Here is a 10,892-nt window from a genome sequence, read left to right as displayed (position 1 = left end):
TTTGGCAATAACAAGATACAATGATCATAAATTTTATGAATATGAAGTTTCATTTACTACATTCATATTATATATTATTATAGTTTAAAATTAAACTATATAACATAGAAAAATAATTAAATATGATAATTTCTAAATTTATGTTGAAAAATTATTGAAACCTTAATATTTTAATTTTGAAATTTGTATTAAAAAATCGCACACTAGAAATTTTGTGTTTATCATATGAGTATGAATTCTCAATAATAAATATTTATATTAAAATATACTATATATCTATGTACATGTCATTGAAATTTAGTTATATACCATATAAAATAAATCAAAACAATCATTTTATTTATTTACCAAAACAAATATCGTAAATAAACAAGATGTATTGTTTTGATTTATGTCTTTAAACTAATTTAATTATATACATAATACGTAAATGAATAAAAATAAATAATAATAGATAAAAATTAGCTTAATATATAACATTCATCCCACGCAATTGCGCGAATCTTAAGCTAGTTATTATTACTAGGGGTGGAGCTCCGCGTAAGCGCTGGGATGTTAATAATTAAAAGTGTTGTAATATTTTTAAAATGTAAAATGTAAAAGGAAGTGGATTCGGGTGAGATTTTGGTTTAGTCATAGTGGTTTTAATTGATAAATTGAAGTTAATATATTGTTGTGCCGTAATAAGTTTTACGGGTAAACGTAAGTGAAAGATAAGTGCATAGATTAAAATAGTTGTTCTTCTCTTCGAGCTTAGAGAAGTTCCGCTGAGATTTTGTAATCAAGGCTCCGTTCCTGTTGTAAAATTTGATTTGTCTACTGAGAAATTTATCAGTTGATGAAGGTGGTAGTTATATTGCGATGAATTGCTGACCTTGGTGGTTGGTATTAACGGAGATTATGAAATATTGGCACATCTCTCATTGTCTTCTTCTAAACCTGTAAAAGTATGTTTTGTAAAAGAAACTTTATTATAAACCGCTACGACTATACAGAGGTCTGGGGATCCTAAACCAAAACAAATTTTTTATTTAGTATTTTTTTTAAAGTTATTTTTAACAAAATTTAAATTTAAATTATATTTTAACATAATTTTTTTTTTGGGTAGCTTAAATATTTTTGTGAAAAACCTTTTTGCCTATTTTATATTTTCTTATAAAATTATAATTTATAAAAACTAATTTTTATCATTTTCTTTCTGCTATACATTTTAGCATTTTATTTATTAGTACACATATAAATTTGTTTTTTAAAATAATGGACTCCACATAAGTGGGGACCCCATTCAAATGTTTCATGGGGTCAAGACCGATTCCGACTATTCTAAATAAATCATACTTTCAATACAATTGCATATAAAACCAAATACTCACTTCAACTATTGTATTTGTGACTCTTCTAGGTATCATTACCCCGCGCCAGGGTGTGGAGATTTTTGCGTTTTAATCTCCTTTTGCCTATTGCTTACTAATCTAACATTCAGTTTTTCAATGCATTTTATCTTCACTCTCTTCCCTTGTATTGACTATATTTGTTTTCACGTTGTGTCATTTGATTTGTCTAGTTTTAACATGTGTAATAACTTAACTCTGCTCATTCTTCTTTCGTTCTGCTTTGCTCTGTGTCACCACTAATTTGCTCGAATCATTTCTCATCATCTGGTTCTAATTCTTTTCATATTCATTTACTATCGTCTCCATAAAACCTAAAAATCTTGCCTATTCGTTTTTTTATTAAATCACACATTAAATTTTGTTGAACCCGTTTTTTATGCTATAACAAATCCTAGGTTTATAACTAAGATGATATGGATGAAAAAAAACTGATTATAATTTAGTTGACCAAAAAAATTTTAGTTGAAATTAAAATCTATAGTAGAAGTTACTAACCTTGCAATCCTTTTTTTTTATCATCCAAGATAGCTTTAGTCAAATCAATTATAGTTTCGCAAACTGTATTATTGATTTAGAAAAAAATAAGATATTTCACTCCCACACCACCGAAAAACAGGCGCATTTGTTGTTGTCGCTGCGACGGGTCTCCTTAACTAAAACAAAATCGCTTGTCACAAACTGTTAATAAACCCAAATGTGTTTACAAAAGATATCCATGTAAGAGATTCATATTTACATCTCTTTCTATAGTCCTCTCCTATGTTAGTAACTATGATAATGCAGTCATACAAAGGATGTTGGTTCAATGGTGTTCATTATCCATGCTACTATCATAGCATTCACCACCTCCCATTGTTCGATATCTTCTGATTAAGTTGGTTTCTTCAGAGTTCCATCGATGAAGCCTTCATTCGCAAGGCGTTCTGCACATGCTTTGCCCATTCTTCATAGTTCTCCCCCTTAATTAGTTGAACCGTAGTTATTGTGTTTCCAGGTCCATCCACATCATGTAGGTAGTATGGTGAGAGTGTCGCTTCCGCGCCCACACGAATCATCTCTGTCTCGTTCTTCTTCTCTTTTGTGATACTCATGTCGATCTTGAGAAATTTTGAGGGTTTTTGCTATTATAGCTCTGATACCATGATAAGCTTTGTGCTTAATTTCTTGTCCATTCCATTACATCTCACCATCATATATATACAAACCTAAGACATGATCTCTATACAATAGCTTTGGGAAAGTTAACATAATACTTCACAGAGACTCTTGACTCATGGAAACTATGATATACGCCAACTTTCTCCTCAAGCTTCGTATTTTCTTCATACCCGCTCCAATAAAATTTTCGTTTCAAAATAAGTAGTGCCTTATAGTTTCAATGTAAAATTTATTGACTTTATAGTCCATCCTATTTTTCTATAGGTTAAAATGTGTTTAGGTGTATCGCAGTATTGATAATGATGTTTTTATTTAGTAAATATTCAAAATTAAATATTTTTTAATATATTTTCATAAGTGTAAAACGACAATTAAAATGAAACAGAATGAGTAACTAAAATTCTTAGTTGTTCGAGATATTTATTTCTTAAACACAAACAATTAACATTGTACCTAATCGATCCTAAATATAGGACAACAAATATTTCATTTCTATAAATCATATATACTACTTCAACAAATAAATTTAGTTATGATTTTGTTATTATTATATCGTAACATAAATATAAATAGCTCGAAATTGAAAGGTAAGCGGATATTTGTCACTAACTTCACTTTGAGTACAGCCGCCGGTCCATATAGACTGACCAACTACCACAATTTGCCACTGCATTTAAAACGGACTCTAAGAGCATGATTAACCATGGAACTGTAATGCCATAATAAATCAGCGTTAAAAAAAAAACCATGGAACTCCATTAGGGGTTCTTAATGAGTATTTTAGTAATAAATGTAGATTAAGAACTTTTGTTAAGAAACGTTTAGTTTAATTGCTCCAATGGTAGGTTCTTAAACTAAGGGTTCTTAAGAATTTTTTTTTTTTTATTAAACATAAATATGAACCCATTCACCATTGAAGGACCAGAGTTAGTAGACTCCTGAGCCAAGGGCGGGGAAGTGGTCTAATAAGTGATAGAAAAACACATAAAGGCAAAAGAGGAGCAGGGACAGAACGGCGTTGCTTACGGTTTTGTTATAGAAAATTTGGTCTGCTTAACGGATCCTTCAGTTGAGATGGTTCCTTTTATCACATCCAATCCCAAATCTTTCAACGCCCTCATCTTCCATCACAAAGGAGGGAACACAAAACCTAGTAGAAAGCTGTCAATTATCAAAGAGAAGAAATCAGCATTGGTCTTAAGACTGATAATATATGGGATAAACAAGAGGATGGAATCGAATACTCACGAGAACCATCCGATTCCACAACCAAAGCAAGGCAGAGGTTTGTCATATACTCATGTTTCCATGTCGTCTGCATCTTTGACAGCCGTATATCTTCTTTTCCCACACCCCATAGCTCTATTCAAAACAGAGAAGGTTGTTACACGAATGCTTCGTAATTTCACATGATCTTAGATAGTAATAACAATAATGGTGAACATAATAAACTAGCAGGACCTCTACACATGACAAGATCAGGCACCAAGCCTTGTACAGTGGTTGTGGTACTAACCTTTAAGTGTATAGTAATAACGAGCAACTGGGTTCAGACAATAATACAAAGTTGATGTCACCACTTTCATCTCCTCTCAGTCTCACCGCGGAACCACCGCCTTCATCGACGCCGCCACTGGCCACCGCCTTCATCGACACCGCCACCGCCACTGGCCACGTCGTCCTCATCCTCTCTCCCAATTCTATCTATTTTCCCGTCGTCTCCCTCGCCGTCATGTCTCTCGGCGCCGTCGTCATCACCGCGAATACTCTCAACACCGCCGGTAAGAGGCAGTGATTCATCATCGTTGAGAGCAACAGAGAGAGCCGGAGTGTTGAATCAGAAGATCAACAGAGAGAAATCAATCGCTGCATTGAACCGTCGAGAGAGAGATGGAGTAAACGCAATACTCTCTCCTTGCCACACGTGTCTTGCAAGAGGTGGTTCTTAAAACCCCTATTTAGGATCTGTTGCTTAACTTAATTTCCTTTTTTTTTTAGTTACTAAATACCCCTGTTCGGGAACGCGCTAGACGCTAGTCGGGCGGTCGGGTTGGGCCTAGCGCCTAAAGAAAAAATCGGGGATTAATCGGAAATTATGCGGTGCGGAATTTTTAGATGGTTTACTATGTTATAAAACTTGTTAATCTTTAATTGTGTATAACATTAATACATTTTCATGTTTAAGATTGTATAAAACACACAAATAGAATATATAAACTTAATATAAATAAAAAATAAATAAAAAAATAAAATAAAAAATAAATAAAAAAATAAAATAAAAAATAAATAAAAAAATAAAATAAAAAATAAATAAAAAAATAAAATAAAAAATAAATAAAAAAATAAAATAAAAAATAAATAAAAAAATAGATTAGGCGGCTAGGCGGTCATTTAGGCGGCTATGCGGTCTAGGCGGAAAAAAATCGGATATCCGATTTTTTAAACCGATTTGGCATAAATCGGGGCGGAAAAGTGACGCGTAACGCCTAGGCGGCTAGGCGGCCGAGTTTTAGAACAGGGCTAAATACCCTAAAAACTCCACTTAAGAGTTCCCGTTAAAGATGGTCTAAGGGCAGCCTCGTCGGTAAGATATCCATTTACAGGTTCTAGATCATAAATTTATCACTTTTTCGTTGCATATGTAAGAAATAAATAACTTTTAATTCAAAATAGAAATTAAGGCCACTAAGAAAGAAATACGTGATGAATTGAGGTTTAGAACCGGTGTTAAGAAAGGCTTGTTTAGGACCCGTCTTTCTCTCTTTCCTCTTCTTTTTATTTTTTAATATTATTTAATTTTTTGTTTGGATACTAGGTCATAACCCTGCAATGGAGATGGTCTAAGGTTCTCATTAATGGTAATATTGTCTTTTACAAAATCAGTGAAATTTACAACCATACAAATTGTATATTAGAATTTACAAACCATACAAATTGTATATCAAATAACCGTCATCCTTCGATCATTACTTCATACTATTGATACGAGTCTTTCCAACACCATTCTTAGGTCTCTCTGTGATCACCAGTTATTAAACCGGTCAAAAACCGGTGTCTTTATTCAATACGAGTCTAGCCAATAGTGTAGCAAAATCTAGTGTCGATGTTCTGTATATTGTTCTGTGAATACTGAAAAAATTTTGATGGTTTTGATTATAGCCTTTTTTTTTGGATAACTTTGGTATTTATTAATAAAAACTTTAAAAAACCATTGAGATTTATGTCTTGCTTACCTATTTGATATTTTATTCCTTGAGAGTTGTTTTGGTGTTTATCTCTACTTTGCTTCTCTTATGTGTACTAATCAAAGCTCATGATGGAGAAGGTTTTCTGCGAAAGAGAAGTCCACGAGACTTTACTGCTATGAATCTGTCCACCATTGAACAATCTGTTAAGAAGTCCCCAAACAACCAAAAGCACCAAACATGTTTTCCGCTCTTTCTATATAATATAGTATGTAAATAAAATTTAAATGTATTACAACTATAATACAACAAGTCTCCTCAGTTCGTAGATATCTTGGCTAGAGTCAATGAGACAAATAAAATTAAGGAGAAACTTGAGGAGCTCCTCTGTTAACCACTGAACATATTGGGCAAAGACACTGCAAATTTCTCTTTAATGTGGAAAAATGTTCATAGCCTTGTACGGTTATTTTGTGACTAATGTTCAGTAAGCAACTGGACATGTAAACTGTTGTACAATGTATAATACAAGACTTATAAGAATGAACTAAACAACAAAAGTTACCCATTCTGATTGGTCCCAAATCTTTTAAAAGACAAAGTTCGTGCTGTGGAGATATGCTTGAGTGAGGTTTGTAACTTTCTAGTTGTAATATTTGAATAGATTGGCAATGAGCGACATAAAGTTCTCTCTTCCTGCAACAAATATCCATTTTATTTAGGGTTTTTAGTTATTTAAACCCCAAACTATTTTTGGATCGGAAGAAAAATCCTCGACTAAAATTTTATGTTTTTAAACCTTCAACTATGGGTTGGCATTCTTTTGCTTCTCTTCTTCACAACAGAATTGCATTCTGTTTTCCTGAATATTGGTGTGTGTGGTTCAAGATATGACAAGACATGACAATAAATACTAGAGAAAAGTAAGCTTTTTACTCATTTAAGTCTCAGTTTGTAGTCTAAACAAACCAGTTATCAAAATAAAAGATACAAAGTAGTTAATTGATGAACATCTAAAACATAAAAGCTCATCTACATAAATTTATTTCGCTTGCTGTTCTCGTACAACTTGGCTCTCTCCTCCAGACATCTATCCAACTCCTTAATGCTTGACTTCAACCTATGCGAAGCTAAATTAGAAGAAAAAAAAGTAGAGAAGATTCATAAGTTTCAGAACAAAAACAACATGAAAATATACAGAATAACATACCAGAAAGGTAGTACGTGAGATATCCAAAAGATATCCTTGTGAATCCAGAGGAATATTTCACCGCCTGAATCAATCCAAACCACACAGTTCTTTATCAAAGCAATCACACCAACGAGAATCGATTTACATTCCACTGAAGAAAGATTCTATCCTGCTCTTATCAAGAGAAAAGTTTTAAAGACGAAGCAAATAAGGATTCATACCTGCTCGATCGCGGATTTCGTCATCATCGCTGTCATGATTTGCGTCGTCTCTTAGGGTTTCGTCGTCACTCGATTCGTCACTTGTGGTTCTCATCGGGAATAATAATATAGTAAAATATACCATTCTGACTGGCCTTCCTTTTCTTCATGTTTTGAAGTTCAAACTAATAATACAGTACTAGGATTAGACCCGCGCCTTGCGCGGAGTGAGATTTTTTTAAAATTTTAAAAAATTAGATTATAAGATGAATAAAACTGATATGTGGTGGGGTTTTTATTAAGAGATATAGGGTTTTTATTTTTTCGTTATATAAGTATTTATAGATATTGGAGGATTAAATTGTATTTACGATCAATGATCTTTCTATAAATATTTTTGTTTATTACCGAGTATGTGATATATTTTTAGTAAGACAAATAAAATACCATACCATTTTTTTTGGTAACTAATCTTATTAAAAGATTTATATTTGATTATTTTAAAGACTTTAACACAACTTAATAGAACTTGGAATTAAAAAAAATATTTCTCACAACATTTATGTAAATTATATTGTCGTAACATATATAACATAATAGATTAGTTGAATAAATATAATGGGCCATAATAATAAACAAATAAATTGAAAGGCCCGATTTGAAGGATTAAATTGTATTTACGATCAATGATCTTTCTATAAATATTTTTGTTTATTACCGAGTATGTGATATATTTTTAGTAAGACAAATAAAATACCATACCATTTTTTTTGGTAACTAATCTTATTAAAAGATTTATATTTGATTATTTTAAAGACTTTAACACAACTTAATAGAACTTGGAATTAAAAAAAATATTTCTCACAACATTTATGTAAATTATATTGTCGTAACATATATAACATAATAGATTAGTTGAATAAATATAATGGGCCATAATAATAAACAAATAAATTCAAAGGCCCGATTATATTTGTTCCGTAATTATGATTGTCCAATATTTGAGGGCAAAAGCAAGTCATTGTCTTAACACAAATTGCAGATATATTGTTTCCCAATTATTTTTAATTTTTCCCATATTTGCCGTTCCCGAATCGACTGTTTCGTTTATCACCGTCTCAGAACAATTCAAACCGATCTTCTGATTTCTCTCTCTGTGCAATACGTATTCACGTTCCAAACCTAATCAATAATACCAATCGAAGGTTACTGGTCTTCCACAGAGTAAACAATCGATTCAGAAAATGAGAAGCTATAAGGTTAGTCAATTTGATAATATTTTGAGATCTGTAAAATCAATTCTCAATTGCAGGGAGTTTCATTTGTTTCGTTATTTATTTTTCAATCGGGTCTCGAATATAGGTTGAAATCTGACATAGCTTTCACAGAAAACCTAATTCCATCGTTTACCTATTTGATTTCAACAAAGCTAAATTCTATTTAGGAGTATCTATTTGAATTCAAATGCTTGATAAAAATGTTAAAATTTAATGATTGTTTGCTTGATTGAAATAAAATTTTTATGATTAGTATTAAAAATTCTTTGCTTGATATGAGTATACTTAAACAATCAAGCAAAGCCAAACTTTGTGAATTATCCTTAAATGTATTTGAGTTGACGATATATTTTAGTTTATATTGAATAAGAGTTTCACATTGCAGAGAAAGATTGAAGAGGTGGGAACCAAGGGTATTGTTTCAGACAATAGGGCGTCTACTAATAAGGTTAGCATCAACTTTATTGACACAATAGTGAGATAATTAATTATACGACCCAGTAAAGAACGCACTTGTGAAAAATTAACTATCATTTAGCATTGTAAAAATAGATATGAAATAAATTTATCTTATGTTATAAAAGCCAGGAACATTGTAAAGCAAAATCAAAAACTGAAAGAAAAAAACTGAAAGCGATAAAATGTAACACCATACGTCCTCCTCATTATCCCTTCGAATGCTTGTTGCAAGACATCAATAAGCATTTGGTGGAATCCTGATAAAAAAGGACAATTTTTTTTAACAAACAGTAGAGATCTTTAATGATATGAACAAAATCGTGTTTTGTAAATATATTAATGCTCTTACAGCTGACGAAAATATATTAATGATTGCAAATTTCGTTCCTAAACTAAGTCTCAAAAATATAGGATAAACGTGATGGCCAATCGATCATTAAAAGATACTTCTTTTTTTTTGGCAATACCATTACTGATTGAAAACTTGCTGCCAAAGTAAAAGTAATATTATATTTAAATATTGTGGCTATTTTAATGTATACCACGACATATACTTACAAAGTTAATATAACAAAGCATATATTATCAACGGTGTTTCATAAGAATCAACGGTGTTTCTATTGTCGTTATGTATGACCTTATCATAAAATGCTTGGCAATCCATCAACAGTTTAAAACAAATTAATATGATAGTTTGATTCTCCCGTCTGTCCTACGGGAGGGTGAGGAAATTAAAATAGTAAAATATGTTGATACATAAAATACTTTAAGTAGCGACAGTGAAAAACACCAACTCAACCGAATAACTGATTTAGAATACTGAATAGTAAAATAAATAAACAAAGCTGATTTAGAATACTGAATAGTAAAATAAATAAACAAAAGAAAACTTGAACAAATTTTCTTTAAATAAATTGGATCAACAGAGAACACTCGTCTTCGTTATCATATTTTGGTTTCCACGTTTTAGACATAGTATGCCAAACAAAACGACTTATAGAAGAGCACGCTACATTTCCAGCAAGTTCTGATTGATTCTTCATCCATTCCAAAAACTTTTGTTTCTGTTGATGTTCAAGTACATTCACATACTGGTCTTCTCTCATGTTTTCTTCCTTTGAAAACATAAGTTTGCGCCATATCCCTTTAGCAATCTGCAAATTAAAAAGGTTTTTAAGTAAGCATCTTACATATGAATTTCTATAATTATATAAACGGTAAGTTGAATGCAAATCCCCTATAATTATATACAATATATTGTATGACCTTCTCATGGTTTGGCCATGCGAATTTAGATGACATCCTAGAATAGATTTAAAGAAAATATTTGTCAACTTTTATTCTTCGTACCAAACTATAACAGTATATATAGGAAAAGCTACAACGAAGTCTTCCAAAACACGACATCTACTCTGCCAACTAACTAAACAGAAGCGACTATTCGGTTAATGCCTTGCACGAAAAGCATATACGTAATAAATTCAACCTTTACATATTCGGTCAGCCCATTCCGAATTTAATACAACCAACCATTATGTTAATAATAAAATTTGGAATTAAATACATAATCAAAAGTTTACTTATGTAGATATAGCGAATCGTTGTGTAAGGAGTATATCAGTAATGACAATAGGGGATATGTAACAATTGTATTTGACGGTGTAACAATTATATAACATTTTGCTAGGAAACATTTGAAAAGATGTAAACTCAATTTTGTATTAATTAAAAGAGGCCCCAATGCATAGGTGACACTCAATTAGGTAGTCAATTACATTCAATTGAAAAATAAGTAGGTCCACATTCGATTTTTATATGTTGTTAATTACAAACTTGAGGTTCTAACTTTTTAAATGATTCACAATTAATATATAGGGGATATGGTTTTGTTTCAAAAAAAAAATACAGTATATGTTTTGTAAAAGGTCAAATCTCCAAAATAACACATTTCTAAGTTTATATCACAAAAATAGCACTCAAAAACTAAAATGACCAAAATAGCATTTTATCTTTTGAAAATTTTAAAT

At 31.3% G+C, this 10,892-nt stretch overlaps 2 long non-coding RNA genes across 5 annotated transcripts; both read right to left on the bottom strand.

Annotated features, from left to right (window-relative positions):
• Nucleotides 1-729: 729 nt before the first annotated feature.
• LOC106310225 lies at nt 730-4,497 on the bottom strand. Of its 4 annotated transcripts, none has more exons than XR_001263733.1 (5): nt 4,069-4,497; nt 3,801-3,914; nt 3,579-3,713; nt 875-939; nt 730-795 (listed from the first exon to the last, which is right to left on the bottom strand). It is a non-coding gene; the product is annotated as an uncharacterized LOC106310225 (long non-coding RNA). The 4 variants fall into 4 exon arrangements; XR_001263734.1 differs by having other exon boundaries at nt 770-816; XR_001263735.1 differs by lacking the exons at nt 730-795; nt 875-939 and adding an exon at nt 2,002-3,219 and having other exon boundaries at nt 4,069-4,496.
• A 2,147-nt stretch (nt 4,498-6,644) lies between these two features.
• LOC106311306 lies at nt 6,645-7,261 on the bottom strand. Its single transcript, XR_001263980.1, has 3 exons — nt 7,151-7,261; nt 6,948-7,011; nt 6,645-6,867 (listed from the first exon to the last, which is right to left on the bottom strand). It is a non-coding gene; the product is annotated as an uncharacterized LOC106311306 (long non-coding RNA).
• Nucleotides 7,262-10,892: the final 3,631 nt, after the last annotated feature.

The sequence above is a fragment of the Brassica oleracea genome, chromosome C8, assembly GCF_000695525.1.
Source record: "Brassica oleracea var. oleracea cultivar TO1000 chromosome C8, BOL, whole genome shotgun sequence".
NCBI classification, from domain to species: domain Eukaryota; kingdom Viridiplantae; phylum Streptophyta; class Magnoliopsida; order Brassicales; family Brassicaceae; genus Brassica; species Brassica oleracea.
Note: the sequence above shows the minus strand (reverse complement) of the source record. Positions and strands in the feature narration are given on the sequence as shown.